This window comes from Carcharodon carcharias, chromosome 20 (genome assembly GCF_017639515.1).
Source record: "Carcharodon carcharias isolate sCarCar2 chromosome 20, sCarCar2.pri, whole genome shotgun sequence".
Lineage (NCBI taxonomy): Eukaryota > Metazoa > Chordata > Chondrichthyes > Lamniformes > Lamnidae > Carcharodon > Carcharodon carcharias.
In genome coordinates this window covers 71,901,389-71,916,709 of record NC_054486.1, presented here as the reverse complement: position 1 = coordinate 71,916,709, position 15,321 = coordinate 71,901,389, and the positions used below count along the sequence as shown (strand labels likewise).

At 45.9% G+C, this 15,321-nt stretch overlaps 1 protein-coding gene across 1 annotated transcript in view; it reads left to right on the top strand.

Annotated features, from left to right (window-relative positions):
* Positions 1-15,321, top strand: part of LOC121292343 (60 kDa lysophospholipase-like) — a 119,224-nt gene that overhangs the window by 19,924 nt on the left and 83,979 nt on the right. The window lies entirely within an intron of this gene.

Genomic DNA, 15,321 nt, shown 5'->3' with positions numbered 1-15,321 from the left:
ATTGAATATCAAAGGGAGGTGGATATGCTCTCTTTTGTTGGCCATTGCTCGATAATTGTGTGTTGGAGGTCTTGGGGCTCAGTCCACAGCACCCCTATATCTGAGCCAGAATGCTACACCACCATGTTTGGTATCATCAGCAAATTTTGCAATTTTACTCTATTTTTATTCATGGGATATGGGCTTCACTGGCTATTTATTGCCCTTCCCTAATTGCCCTTGAGAATGTGGTGATAAGTGGCCTTCTTGAACCGCTGCAATCCGTATGGGGTAGGTACACCCACAGTGCTGTAAGGGAGTTCCAAGATTTTGGCTCTTCGATAGTGAAGGAATGGGGATATATTTCCAAGTTAGTATAGTGAGTCACTTGGAGGGGAACTTCTAGGTGGTGTTGCTCCCATCTATCTGCTGCCCGTGTGCTTCTAGGTGGTTGCAGTCATGGGTTTGGAAGGTGCTGCTGAAGACGTCTTGGTGAGTTGCAGCAGTGTATCTTGCTGCTACAACTATGCATTGGTGGTGGAGGGAGTGAATGTTGAAGGTGGTGGATAGGGTGCTAATCAGGTGGGCTGCTTTGTCCTGGATGCTGTCAAACTTCTTGAGTGTTGCTGGAGCTGCACTCATCCAAGCAAGAGTCCAGACTTATGCTTTGTAGATGGTGGACAGGGTTTGGAAATCAGGAGGTGAGATACTCACCGCAAAATTCCCAGCTTCTGACCTGTTCTTATAGCCACATAATTTATGTGGCTGGTCCAGTTCAGTTTCTGGTTAATGGTAACCCCCAGGATGTTGATAATAGGGGATTCAGTGATGGTAATGCCATTGAATGTCAAGGGGAGATGGTTGGATTCTCTCTTGTTGGAGATGGTCATTGCCTGGCACTTCTGTGGCACGAAAGTAACTTGCCACTTTTCAGCCCAAGGCTGAATGTTGATTAGGTCTTGCTGCATATGGGCATGAACTGCTTCAGCATCTGAGGAGTCACATATGGTGCTGAATATTATGCAATCATCAGCAAATATCCCCACTTCTGACCTTATGGTGGAGGGAAGCTTATTGATGAAGCAGCGGAAGATGGTTGATCCTAGGATACTACCCTGTGGAACTCCTGCTATGATATCCCGAGATTGAGATGATTGACTTCCAACCACAATCATCCTTCTTTGTGCTAGGTATGACACCAGCCAGTGGAGAGCTTTTCCCCGATTTTGCGAGAGCTCCTTGATGCCATGCTTGGTCAAATGTTGCCTTGATGTCAAGGACAGTCACTCTCACCTCACCTCTTGAGTTCAGCTCTTTTTTCCATGTTTAGACTAAGGCTGTAATGAGGTCAGGTTCTGTGCGGCCCTGATGGAATCCAAACAGACCGTTAGTGAGCAGCTTATTGCTGAGTAAGTACTGCCTGATAGCGCTGTCATTGGCCCCTTCCATCACTTTGCTGATGATCAAGAGTAGACTGATTTTTTAAAATTCAGTCATGGGATGTGGGCATTGCTGGCTAGGCCATGGTCCATCTATAATTGTCCTTGAGAAGCTGGTGGTGAGCTACCTTCTTGAACTGCTACAGTCCATGTGGCGTAGGTAGACTCAGTGCTGTTAGGGAGTGAATTCCAGGATTTTGACCCAGCAACAGTGAAGGAACGGCAATATATTTCCAAGTCAGGAAGGTGTGTGAATTGGAGGGGAATTTCCAGGTGGTGGTGTTCCAGCTGGGGGTGGGGTGGTAATTGGCTGGGTTGGATTTGTCCTGTTTTTTGTGGACAGGACGTATCTGGGCAATTTTCCACATTGTCTGGTAGGTGCCAGTGTTGTAGCTGTACTGGAAATCTTGGTTAAGGGCGCAGCTAATTCTGGAGTACAAGTCTTTAGTACAATTACTGGAATGTTGTCAGGGCCCATAGCTTTTGCAGTATACAGTGTCTTTAGCCATGGAGTGAATCAAAATGCCTGAAGAATGGCATCAGGAAGAGGCCAAGATAGATCATCCACTCGGCACCTCTGGTTGAAGATTGTTCCAAATGTTTCAGCCTTGTCTTTTGCACTGATGTGCTGGGCCTCCCATCAATGAGGATGGGGATATTTGTGGAGCCTCCACACCAGTTAGTTATTTAACTGTCCACCAGCACTCATGACTGGATGTGGTAGGATTGCAGAACTTAAACCTGAGCCATTGGTTGTGGAATTGCTTAGCTTTGTCTATTGCTTACTGCTTATGCTGTTTGGCGTGCAAGTAGTCCTATATTATAGCTTCATCAGGTTGACACCTAATTTTTTAGGTATGCCTGGTGCTGCTCCTGGCAAACCTTCCTGCATTCTTCATTGAACCAGAGTTGATCCCCTGGTTTAATGGTAATGGTAGAGTGAGGGATATGCCAGGCCATGAGGTCACAAATTGTGATCTTACACAATTCTACTGCTGCTGATGGCCCACAGCACCTCATCAATGCTCTGTTTTGAGTTGCTAGTTTTGTTCAAACTCTATCCCATTTAGCACAGTGTTAGTGCCACACAACACGATGGAGGGTATCCTCAATATGAAGATGGGACTTTGTCTCCACAAGGGTTGTGTGGTGGTCACTCCTACCAATACTGTCACAGACAGATGCAGCTGCGACAGGTAGTTTGGTGAGGGGACAAGTCTTATTTGTTCCCTCACTACCTGCTGCAGGCCCAGTCTAGCAGCTGCATCCTTTAGAACCTGGCCAGCTCAGTCAGTAGAGGTGCTAATGAGCCAATCTGAGCGATGGACATTGAAGTACCCCACTCAGGGTATTTTCTGTGCCTTTGCCACCCAGTGCTTCCTCCAAGTGGTGTTTGTCATGATAATAGTTAATTGTGGTAGTGGACTCCAGTATTAGATACTATACAGTGCTCTGTATTAGATGGGCTGGGGTCACCTGACCTGGGGTTTGAAGGACAGATAACACATGTTGGAACCTGTCATGATAGTGTTCCGTTACTGCAGTTATTTGTTTATATTAGGAAAATGTGTTATCAATAAAGTTAGCTCAGCTATAATGTTGATGGCTTGTGTGCATCATTGAAACAGAAAGCAAGACATGGGCCGTAACCTCAGACTAACAGCGGAAAGTGCTGGCCCTCAGGAATTGGAAGAAATAAATATATACTTACCTGGTCTTGAAAATTGCGTTGCCACTTCCATTCGCCAGAGCTGTTTGGGGCTCCTTGCAGGCCCTGCAAAGTGTAGCTCCAGCGAATTCAAGGAGGCCTTGCCCAGAGGAGGGGGATGCGGTCTGAAGGTCTGAGGGGTTCTGATGGGAAGGTGTCCAAGGACGTGGTGGGGGGTGCCTGAGGCTGTGGACGTCAGGGGGTTAGTGTCCAAGATCAGGGATGTCAGGGGGGTGTCCGAGGTTGGGGGGAATCCGAGGTCAGTGGGGAGTGGGGGTCTGAGTATAAGAACAGTGATAAGCTAAATCACTTCACTAAGATGTGTAAATCGAAGAAAGTGCACATGATTGACAGACACTGAAACTGGACTTTTTTTTGGCGCAGTAACAACAAATTCCAAAGAAGACGAATGGGAGGTTGAACTAAAAATTGCCAACATGATGGTTAATTTCGAGCTTCACACAGTGCACAAGCAAATGTCATTCTCATAAGCTTACCTTTTGGTATTAATTCAGCTCTGGAGGTGTTCCACAGAACAGTGAAGCAGCTGTTTGAAGGGTTAGAGGGCATGGAAACCTATATCGACAATCTGCTGATAAAAACAAAAAAACTGCGGATGCTGGAAATCCAAAACAAAAACAGAATTACCTGGAAAAGCTCAGCAGGTCTGGCAGCATCGGCGGAGAAGAAAAGAGTTGAAGTTTCGAGTCCTCATGACCCTTCGACAGAACTTTAGAAGGGTCATGAGGACTCGAAACATCAACTCTTTTCTTCTCCGCCGATGCTGCCAGACCTGCTGAGTTTTTCCAGGTAATTCTGTTTTTGTTTTCGACAATCTGCTGGTCTGGGGAACCTCACAAGAAGAACATGATTACAGACTGAAGCAGGTGCTGGCCAGAGCTAGAGAAAGGAACCTCAAGTTGAAGAAGGAAAAGTGCAAAATAGGTCTTCATGAAATCAAGCACTTGGGACATGTGCTAACAAGTGAGGGACTGAAACTGGACCCGAGTAAAATCTAAGCAGTTGTGAACATGCCACCCCCAGAATGTAAGAAAGAATTGGAGAGGTTTTTGGGAATGGTGACCTATCTTGGGAAATTCATTCCGAATGTATCAGACCTGACAGCACCTCTTAGAGAACTCCTACAAAATGATGTGGAATGACACTGGGAACAAAGCCACCAGGAAGCTTTGATCAGTCTGAAGAGAACACTGACCCAGGCACCAGTGTTAAGGTATTATGATGTCAGTCAGCCAGTGAAGATATCAGTGGACACTTCAAATATTGGCCTGGGAGCTGTCCTCATGCAAAATGAGTCACCAGTGGCATACAATTCAAAGGCAATGACTGAAACACAGGAGCGATATGCCCAAATAGGGAAAGAAATGCTAGCAATTGTGTTTGGCCAAGAACACTTCCATCAGTTTGTCTATGACAAAGACGTGGGGGTAGATTCTGATCATAAGCCTTTAGAAGCCATACTTAAAAAGCGCCTGAACTGTGCACCACCAAGAATCCAAAGATTACTAATGTGTCTGCAGGAGTACCAGTTCAGAGTTAAATACAAACTGGGCAAGGAAATGTAATTCAAACACTCTGTCACGTGCATACCTACCCATCATGGAGGAAGAGGATAAAGAAGCAGAAGCATAGGTTCACATGCTGACAAAGAACTTACTGGATGAAGAACCAAACTTGGAGGTAAACAACCAAGAACGAAGCCACCTTGAGAAAACTGCAGCAGATTGTGCAAACTGGCTGGCCCACACATCGGAGCAGAGCCCCTTCTGCTTTACAAGAGCACGAGAACTTTCATGAGGAACTCCATGCAGCAGAAGGAATACTTTTCAAGGGGGAAAAGATCATAATTCCTGCAACACTGAGGAAAGAAATATGGCGGGCATACATGAAAGTCAGCTTGGAATAGAAACATGCAAGAAAAGAGCTCGAGATATAATGTATTAGCCTGGAATGGGAGCACAAATCGGGGAAATTGCGAATGCATCTACAATGTACCAAAAATATAGTAAATTGCAACAAAAAGAACCACTTCAACCACACAGTGTTTCAGAGAGGCCCTGGCAGTAAATTGGAGTGGACTTGTTCACATTTGACAACAGTGAGTACCTACTAGCAGTAGATTATTGCTCAAAGTTTTTTGAGTCTGTGTTGCTGAGAAATGATAGTAAGAGCATCACTTAAATAAATTATTTAAAATCAATTTTTGCTTGCCATGGCATACCTGAAATGCTCACCTCAGATAACGGTCCTCAATTCTCAGGCACTGAATTTCGCAAATTTGCACAGAACTGGGAGTTTTGCCACACTACATCAAGTTCCAAATGTTCACAATCCAACAGAATGGTGGAATGTAAAGTGCAGACTTTAGAACACCTGTTGAAGAAGGCAAAGGCGGATGGTTGAGACCCCTACCTGGCTCTGCTGGATTTCAGGAATACTCCATGAGAGGGCATTGGATCATCTCCAGCTTAGATTCTGATAGGGAGAAGACTAAGAACTAAGCTTCAACTGCACCCCAACTGTTATTTCCACAGCCAGTGAGCTACAGTGTGCAGGACCTGCTCAAACTGAGACACCAGAAGCAGAAACAGTACTTTGATTGAGGCGCCTGACCTCTGCCTGACGAGAACACGGGAGAGACAGTGAGGATTCAGCACAAAGAGATCTGGAACCCTGCTGTTGTCACAGGAATCACAGGAGAACCAAGGTCTTACATAGTGCTGACTCAAAACGGACAACAATACAGGAGAAACCAGAAATTCTTATGGAAAACAAATGAAACACAACCCTGCACTGAACCAGAAAGAGTATTTGAAGATCAGAAACCAGAATGCACCAGTGAAGCAACAGATAAGCAGATAAAGCCTGAGAGTCCTGAAAACTATCCAAGAGGTGATAGTGACACAGAGCTGGAGAAGGTCCCTTGTCCTTCAAAATCACCTTTGTCACCATTCAAAACAGCCAGTGGAAGGATTGTGAAAAAACACAGAGATACAGAGATGAGTAAAAGACAAAACAGACTGATCAAAACAGAGTGAGAAAGAATAGATAAGAGAATTTGTATACTTGAGCTGTATAAAAGTTCATCTTTTGAAAAAAGGGAAATGTCATGATAATAGTTGATTGTGGTAGTGAACTCCAGTATTAGATGCTATATGGCACTCTGTACTAGATAGGGGGTCACCTGATCTGGGGTTTGAAGGTCAGGTAGCACTTGAGGTAACACTTGTTGGAACCTGTCTTGATACGATTCAGTTGAGGTCTCTCCTTTGCTCGTGTGCAAGCACACTGAAATGTGTGAATGAAACTGGACAGATATGTATTTATAAAAGCAAAAAACTGTGGATGCTGGAAATCCAAAACAAAAATAAAAATAGCTGGAAAAACTCAGCAGGTCTGGCAGCATCTGCGGAGAGGAACACAGTTAACGTTTCGAGTCCATATGACTCTTCAACAGAACTAAGTAAAAATAGAAAAGAGGTGAAAAATAAGCTGGTTTAAGGAAGTGGGGGGGGCAGGTAGAGCTGGATAGAGGGCCAGTGATAGGTGGAGATAGCCAAAAGATGTCATAGACAAAAGGACAAAGGGGTGTTGAAGGTGGTGATATTATCTAAGGAGTGTGCTAATTAAGGGTAGAAAGCAGGACGAGCAAGATACAGATAGCCCTAGTGGGGGTGGGGTGGGGTGAAGGGATCGAATTAGGCTAAAAGGTAGAGATAAAACAATGGATGGAAATACATTTAAAAATAATGGAAATAGGTGGGAAAAGAAAAATCTATATAAATTATTGGAAAAAAAGGGGGGATCGGAAAGGGGGTGGGGATGGAGGAGAGAGTTCATGATCTAAAATTGTTGAACTCAATATTCAGTCCAGAAGGCTGTAAAGTGCCTAGTTGGAAGATGAGATGCTCTTCCTCCAGTTTGGGTTGAGCTTCACTGGAACAATGCAGGAGGCCAAGGACAGACACGTGGGCACGAGAGCAGGGTGGAGTGTTGAAATGGCAAGTGACAGGGAGGTCTGGGTCATGCTTGCGGACAGACCGAAGGTGTTCTGCAAAGCAGTCACCCAGTCTATGTTTGGTCTCTCCAATGTAGAGTAAACCACATTGGGAGAAACGAATGCAGTAGACTAAATTGAGGAAAGTGCAAGTGAAATGCTCCTTCACTTGAAAGGAGTGTTTGGGCCCTTGGGCCGTGAGGAGAGGAGAAGTAAAGGGGCAGGTGTTGCACCTTCTGCGGTTGCATGGGAAGGTGCCGTGTGAGGGTGTTGTGGTGTTATGGGTGATGGAGGAGTGGACCAGGATGTCCCGGAGGGAATGATCCCTGTGGAATGCTGCTGGGGGAGTGAAGGGAAGATGTGTTTGGTGGTGGCATCATGCTGGAGTTGGCGGAAATGGCGGAGGATGATCCTTTAAATGCGAAGGCTGGTGGCGTGATAAGTTTGGACAAAGGGGACCCTATCATGTTTCTGGGAGGAGGAGGAACATGTGAGGGCGGATGCGCGGCAGATGGGCCAGACATGGTTGAGGGCTCTGTCAATGGAGTGCAGCAATTTCAGAGAGAGACAGGTTAAAATGGGGAGAGGAGCAGAGAAATTGAGATGACTAATGTCGACAGTTCTCAATGAAAAGATCAAGAGAAAGTAAGAATCCAGAGGGAGGGGTCCAGGTGGAGGGAGAATATTGGAGTTGGGTAAAAGGATCCATTGAACGGGGAGAGGACTCCTGCCCAAAGAAGTGAGCACGGAACAAAGGCGGCGGAAGAAGAGCTCAGCATTGTGCTGAGCCCAAAATTCATTGAGATGAGGGCGTAAGGGTATGAAACTAAGTCCTTTGCTGAGCACTGAACATTCAGCATCGGAGAGGGGAAGGTCAGGGGTTATGGTGAATACACGGCCGGGGCTGGAATTGGAAGACGGGATGGGGACAGAGGGACAGGCAGGGGTGGAGGGTCCTGGATGGGTGTTGGTGTCAATGAGTTGTTGGAGCTTGCGTTTCTTTGCACCTGAAAGAAAGAGACAAAGTTTCTTGTTGAGGCATCGGATGAGACGAAGAATAAAATGAAACTGGGGGCAAGTGTAGCTTAGAAAAAGGGTACGGCGGTGCTGCTGGAGGGAGAGGTCGAGTGTGTTCATATGGCGGCGCATGGCACTGAGTGTGGATCTCAGAATGCGACAAGAACAGCAGTCCGAGGAGCGTTGTAAGTCCCGGAGATACCTGTAATCCTGGGTGGGTTCAAAACATGAGGGATGGAACTACAGTTGTAATCCACGTGGGGTAAGTCGGAGACGGATTCACTGAGGAAGGAAATATGGCTGTGAAAGCGAGTTTTAGTAAACACCTTGTCAAACACCAGGAGAGAAATGAAAAGCAATGAAGGTGAACAAGGCAAAAGAGAGATATGGAAATCCTGTCGGAGAGAAGAGCAATACTTCTTCAATGTAGGCATTCCTTGAAGAGAAGTGGCAGTCAATTAAACACTAAGATAAAAGCAAAAAACACCTCATCTTCCGACTAAGCACTTTACAGCCTTCCGGACTGAATACTGAGTTCATCAATTTTAGATCATGAACACTCTCCTCCATCCCCACCCCCTTTCCGATCCCCCCTTTTTTTCCAATAATTTATATAGATTTTTCTTTTCCCACCTATTTCCATTATTTTTAAATGTATTTCCAAGCATTGTTTTATCGCTACCTTTTAGCCTATTTCGATCCCTTCATCCCACCCCACCCCCACTAGGGCTATCTGTACCTTGCTTGTCCTGCTTTCTACCCTTAATTAGCACATTCCTTAGATAATGTCACCACCTTCAACACCTCTTTGTCCTTTTGTCTATGACATCTTTTGGCTATCTCCATCTATCACTGGCCCTCTATCCAGCTCTACCCTCCTCCCTCCCTTAAACCAGCATATATTTAACCTCTTTTCTATTTTTACTTAGTTCTGTTGAAGAGTCATATGGACTCAAAACGTTAACTGTGTTCCTCACCGCAGATGCTGCCAGACCTGCTGAGTTTTTCCAGCTATTTTTATTAGAAATGTGTTTATGTTAGGAAGATGCGTTATCAACAAAGTTAGCTCAGCTACAATGTTGACAGCCTGTGTGCATCATTGAAACAAAAAACAAGACAGTGTTCATCATGGAAGAGCATGAGGGGGGAATGATAGGTGGCAATCAACAGGAGGTTTCATTGCCTCTGTTTGACCTGATGCCAAGAGACCTCATGGGCTCCAGAGTCAATAGTCGGAGCTCCCAGGGCAAGCCCCTCCCGACTGTATACCACTATGCCGCTACTTCGGTTGGGTTTGTCCTGGCGTGGGACATAATATACCCAGGATGGTGATAATGTATCAGGGACATGATCCATAAGCTATGATTCCATGAGCTGTTGCTTGATTAGTCTTTGGGACACTCTTCCAATTTTAGCACAAGCCCCCAGGTGTTCGTAAGGAGAACTTCACAGGGTCGACAGGTTTGCCGTTGTCATTTCTGATGCCTAGGTTGATGCTGGACCTGTCCAGTTTAATTCACACATTTCAGTGTGCTTGCACATGAGCAAGGGAGAGACCTCATCCTGAGTGAAACACAGCCAGAGTGAATATGGGTATTGGCAATTTGGTGAGCAGTGGGAATTGAATTGGTAAGTCTTTATCTTTAATTTCTCTTTAATTTTTGTAAGTTCAGTAGTCTAGTTAAAAGGTTGGTAAGGTAGCCGACTGAGCTGACTGTGTGACAGTTAACTGTCAATCACCTGAAGCCTGATTAGGGCCTGAATAGGTGTTGATTACTATTTGAAGCTTAACTAGTGTGAGTGAGCTCAGGTCACCTCAGCTTTATTTAAGAAAGGGACTATTATAAGCACACTCTCAGTGTGCTTGCACATGAGCAAGGGGCAGACCTCATCCTGAGTGAGTAAGTATTTACTACTTTTATTGCTTATAGTTTAAGGTCCTTTTGTGGTTTATAGTTTGTATATTCTGTAGTAATGAGGATCAGGAAAGCAGGGACCTAGAGGAATTGATTTAAAAGGTTTAATTTAAAGGGATAAGTCATGTCAGGAGAGCTCAAAGCCATGGTGTGCTCCTAGTGCTCCATGTGGGAAGCCGGGAACATTTCCAGTGCCTGGGACCAGCATGTGTGCAGGAAGTGTGTCCAGCTGCAGCTCCTGGAAGCTCTGGGTTCAGAGCTGGAACAGCGGCTGGGGACACTGGAGCATGTGCGAGTCTGAGAGCATCATGGAGAGCACAGTTAGAGAGGTGTCCACACCGCAGCTGAAGGAACTTGAGGAAGGAAGGGAATGGGTGATCACCAGGCAATCCAAGAGAAATAGGCAGGTATTTCAGGAACCCCTGGGGTCCCGCTCGCAAATCGGTATTCCATTTTGGAGGCTGATGAGGGCGCGGTTCCTCCAGGGAGTGCAGACAGAGCCAAGCTTCTGGCACCACAAGCAGCCTGTCTGTACAGGAGGGGAGGAAGAGCAATAGTAGTAGGGGATTCCATAGTCAGGAGAACAGATAGGCCCTACTGTGGCCGTCAACATGACTCCAGGATGGTGTGTTGCCTCCCTGGTGCCACAGTCTGGGATGTCACTGAAAAGCTGCAGGGCATCCTGAAGGGGGAGGGCGATAAGGCAGAAGTCACGGTACATGTTGGTACCAATGACATAGTTAGAAAGAGGGATGAGGTCTTGCATCAAGAATTCAAGGAGTTAGGCAATAGACTAAAAAACAGGACCTCTCAGGTTGTAATCTCTGGATTACTCCCAGTACCACGTGCTAGCGAGCACAGAAATAGGAGAGTAGCACTGATGAATACGTGGCTTAAGATTTGGTGCAGGAGGGAGAGTTTTAGATTCCTGAATCACTGGGACTGTTTCTGGGGAAGGTGGGACCTGTACAAGCAGGATGGTCTACACCTGAACCAGAGTAGGAATAACATCCTTGTAGGCAGGTTTGCTATTGCTGCTGGGAGGAGTTTAAACTAATTCGGCAGGGGGAGGGGACACAGAATGTTAGCAGAATAGGGACACATCAGAATACAATAAAACAATCAAGTCAGAGGGAGTACAGCTGCATTAAGTTTCAAGGGAGTAAGGCAAGGCTGATGGCCTCTACTTTAATGCTAGGAGCCTTACAGGTAAAACAGATGAGTTAAGGGTGAGGATTGACACGTGGAATTGTGATATTGTAGCCATCACTGAGACGTGGTTGAGGGAAGGGCAGGATTGGTAGCTTAACATTCCGGGATATAGAATCTTCAGGCGAGACAGGGGAGGGGGTAAAAAAGGAGGAGACATTGCATTATTAGTTAAGGAGTCCGTTACTGCAGTAAGGAGAGATGATAACTTGGAGGGAGCATCGAATGAAGCTTTGTGGGTAGAGTTTAGGAATAAAAAAGGGAGGAACCACATTATTAAGTGTTTATTACAGACCCCCAGATAGTCAGCGGGAAATTGAGGAGGAAATATGTGCACAATTTGTGGAGGTGTGTAAAAACAATAACAATAGAGTAATTATATTAGGTGATTTCAACTTTCCCAACATTATTTGGGATAGACATAGGGCAGAATTTTCTGCCGGTTGGGTGGGCGGGCCCGACCCAATCTCCGGCGGTGGGGGGGAGCTGATTCCCACCGGAGAAGCGGGCCCCGCTGCCATTTTAAGTGGATGGGCCAATTAAGGCCCACCCAGTGACATCTGTTGGGAAGCTATGCGCTTCCTGTACAGGCCAGGGGTGGGGGGGGGGGAATTCCGCAAAAGTGAGAGTGCGTTCTTTCACGCATGCACACGAAAGAGTGCACATCTCCCTGAGGCTAAGTGCTGCCTCAGGGAGATCACTGACAGCTTTATAAACTTTAAAAATAAAAAAATTTAAAAAATTCTTGCCAAGTCCCCTCATGTGACAATGTCTCACAAAATGGGACATGTTAATAAATTTCACTGAAACTTTAATAAACCTTTTTAAACCCTACATGAAACCTCATCCCGCCAGTGGATGAGATTTCATATTTTTTCTATTTGCCGCCAGGGCTCCTGGCCTGCCCATCAACCTTAAGGTTGGACGGGCAGGTCCTTTAATTGTTTTAATTATCCTGTCGATGGCCTCAATTGGCCATTGACAGGTCAGCGAGCAGACAGCTGATCTCGCTGCGCCCCCACCTTCCTGAATATTTAATTGGGGCAGGATGATATTGGGGGTTCCCCCCGACATCATCCCGCGTCATTTTTGCGTCGGCGAGTGGGCCCCGCCCCTGCTCGCCGACGGAAAAATTCAGTCCATAGTGCTAAGGGCTTGGATGGAGTGGATTTATTTAAATTTGTACAGGAGAACATTTTAGGTCAATATGTAGATGGTCCTAATTCTGGGGAATGAAGCCGGACAGGTGGCTGAGGTGGTGGTGGAGGAGTATTTTAGTGATAGCGACCACAACATGGTACAATTTAGCTTGTTATGGACAAAGAAATAAACAAGTTGCTAAAAAATGTTTTGGATTGGGGGAGAGTGGATTTTAGTAAAATAAGGCAGAATCTGGCCAAGGTAGACTGGGAACAGCTACTTGTGGGGAAATCTACAGAAGAGCAGTGGGGGGCATTCAAAACGGAAATGGGGAGGGTGCAGGCTGAACATGTTCCCTCTAGGGTGATAGGAAGGTGTAACAAGTCCAGAGAATCATGGATGACCAGAGATATTCAGGATACGATGAGAAGGAAAAGAGAGGCTTTAGCAGGTACAAGGGGAACAAATCAGCGGAGGCATTAGTGAAGTACAGACAGTGCAAGGTGGAGCTTAAGAAAGCAATTCAGAGAGCAAAGAGGGGATATGAGAAAGCCCTGGCTGGTAAAAGTAGGGAAAATCCCAAGATGTTCTATAAGTATATCAATGGGAAGAGGATAACCAGGGAAAGAGAGGGCCCATTAGGGACCAAGGGGGCAATCTATGGGTGGAACCAGAGGACATCAGTAGAGTGTTAAACGAATACTTCACATCAATCTTCACGCAAGAGAATGAGGATGAAGGTATAGAACTCGGGAAGAGAGACTGCGAGGTTCTTGAGCAAATTGATATAGGGAGTGACAAGGTATTGGAGGTGCTGGCAGGCTTAAAAGTGGACAAATCTCCAGGTCCGGATGATTTGTGTCCCAGACTGCTGAGGGAGGCAAAGGAGGAGATCGCAGGGGCTCTAACCCAAATTTTTAATTCCTGTCTGGCCACGGGGGAGGTCCCAGAGGACTGGAGAACAGCTAATGTGGTTCCGCTATTTAAGAAGGGTTGTAGAGATTAGCCAGGGAACTACAGACCAGTGAGTCTCACATCAGTGGTAGGGAAACTAATGGAGAAAATTTTGAAGGAGAGAATCTATCTCCACTTGGAGAGGCAAGGTTTGATCAGGGATAGTCAGCATGGCTTTGTCAGAGGGAGGTCATGCCTAACAAATTTGATTGAATTTTTTGAGGAGGTGACCAGGTGTGTAAATGAGGATAGTGCAGTTGATGTGGTTTATGTGGATTTCAGCAAAGCTTTTGACAAAGTCCCACATGGGAGACTTATTAGGAAGGCAAATGTACAGGGGATACAGGCTAATTTGATAAGGTGGATTCAAAATTGACTTAGTTGTAGGAGACAGAGGGTAATGACAGAAGGCTGTTTTAGTGACTGGAAGCCAGTGTCCAGTGGCATACCATAGGGATCTGTGCTGGGTCCCCTATTATTCACCATTTATATAAATGACATAGATGACTATGTGGGGGGTAGGCTTAGTAAGTTTGCGGATGACACAAAGATTGGCCGGGTGATTAACAGTAAGGTTGAGTGTCTTGGGATACAGGAAGAAATAGATGGGATGGTTAAATGGGCAGATAAGTGGCAGATGGAATTTAACCCTGAAAAGTGTGAGGTGATACACTTTGGCAGGAGTAATTTGATAAGGAAATATTCAATGAACGGCATGACACTAGGAAGTTCTGAGGAACAAAGGGACCTTGGCTTGTGTGTCCATAGATCTCTGAAGGCGGAAGGGCATGTTAGTGGGGTGGTGAAAAAGGCATATGGGACACTTGCCTTTATCAATCGAGGCATAGATCACAAAAATAGGGAGGTCATGTTGGAGTTGTATAGAACATTAGAGAGGCCACAGCTGGAGTACTGTGTGCAGTAGTGGTTGCCACATTATAGGAAGGATGTGGTTGCACTGAGGTTGGGGTGGGGGTGGGGGGCGGGGCGGGGGGTGTTGTTGTTGGTGGGGTGCAGAGGTGATTCACCAGGATGTTGCCTGGGATGAAACATTTAAGTTATGAAAAGAGGTTGGATAGACTTGGGTTGTTTTCGTTGGAGCAGAGAAGACTGAGGGACGACCTGATCGAGGTGCACAAGATTGAGGGGCATGGACAGGGTGGATAGGGAGCAGCTGTTCCCCTTAGTTGAAGAGTCAGTCACAAGGGGACATAAGTTCAAGGTGAGGGGCAGGAGGTTTAGGGAGGATGTGAGGAAAAACTTTTTTACCCAGAGGGTGGTGGCGGTCTGGAATGCGCTGCCTGGGAAGGTGGTGGAGACGGGTTGCATCACATCCTTTAAAAAGTACCTGGATGAGCACTTGGCATGTCATAACATTCAAGACTATGGGCCAAGTGCTGGTAAATGGGATTAGGTAGGTAGGTCAAGTGTTTCTCACATGTTGGTGCAGACTTGATGGGCCGAAGGGTCTCTTCTGCACTGTGTGATTCTGTGATTCCTTTTTGTGGACTTTGTAGCAGCTTGATACAACTGAATGGCTTGCTAGGCCATTTAAAAGTCAACCACATTGCTGTGGGTCTGGAGTCACATGTAGCCCAGATCAGGTAAGGATGATGGATTTACTTCCCTAAAGGGTTAACCAGATGAGTTTTTATGATAATCAACACTAGTTTTTTTGTTCTAGATTTATTAACTGAATTTAAATTCTGCCAGCTGACATGATGGGATTCGAACCGGTGTCTCCAGAGCATTAGCCTGGGCCACTGCTACTCTGGCGTTATTACCACTACCCTTAAGTATCACCCTTCATTGACTTCAATGGAGAGTAAAATCCGGTAAGGTGGGATGTAAAAGTGGCATTCCACCTGACCCTGAGGGTTTCCCACCTTGTGAGCTAGGTTAGAATTGCTGCCATAGAGGCTTATTTGTGTAGTTGTAAAT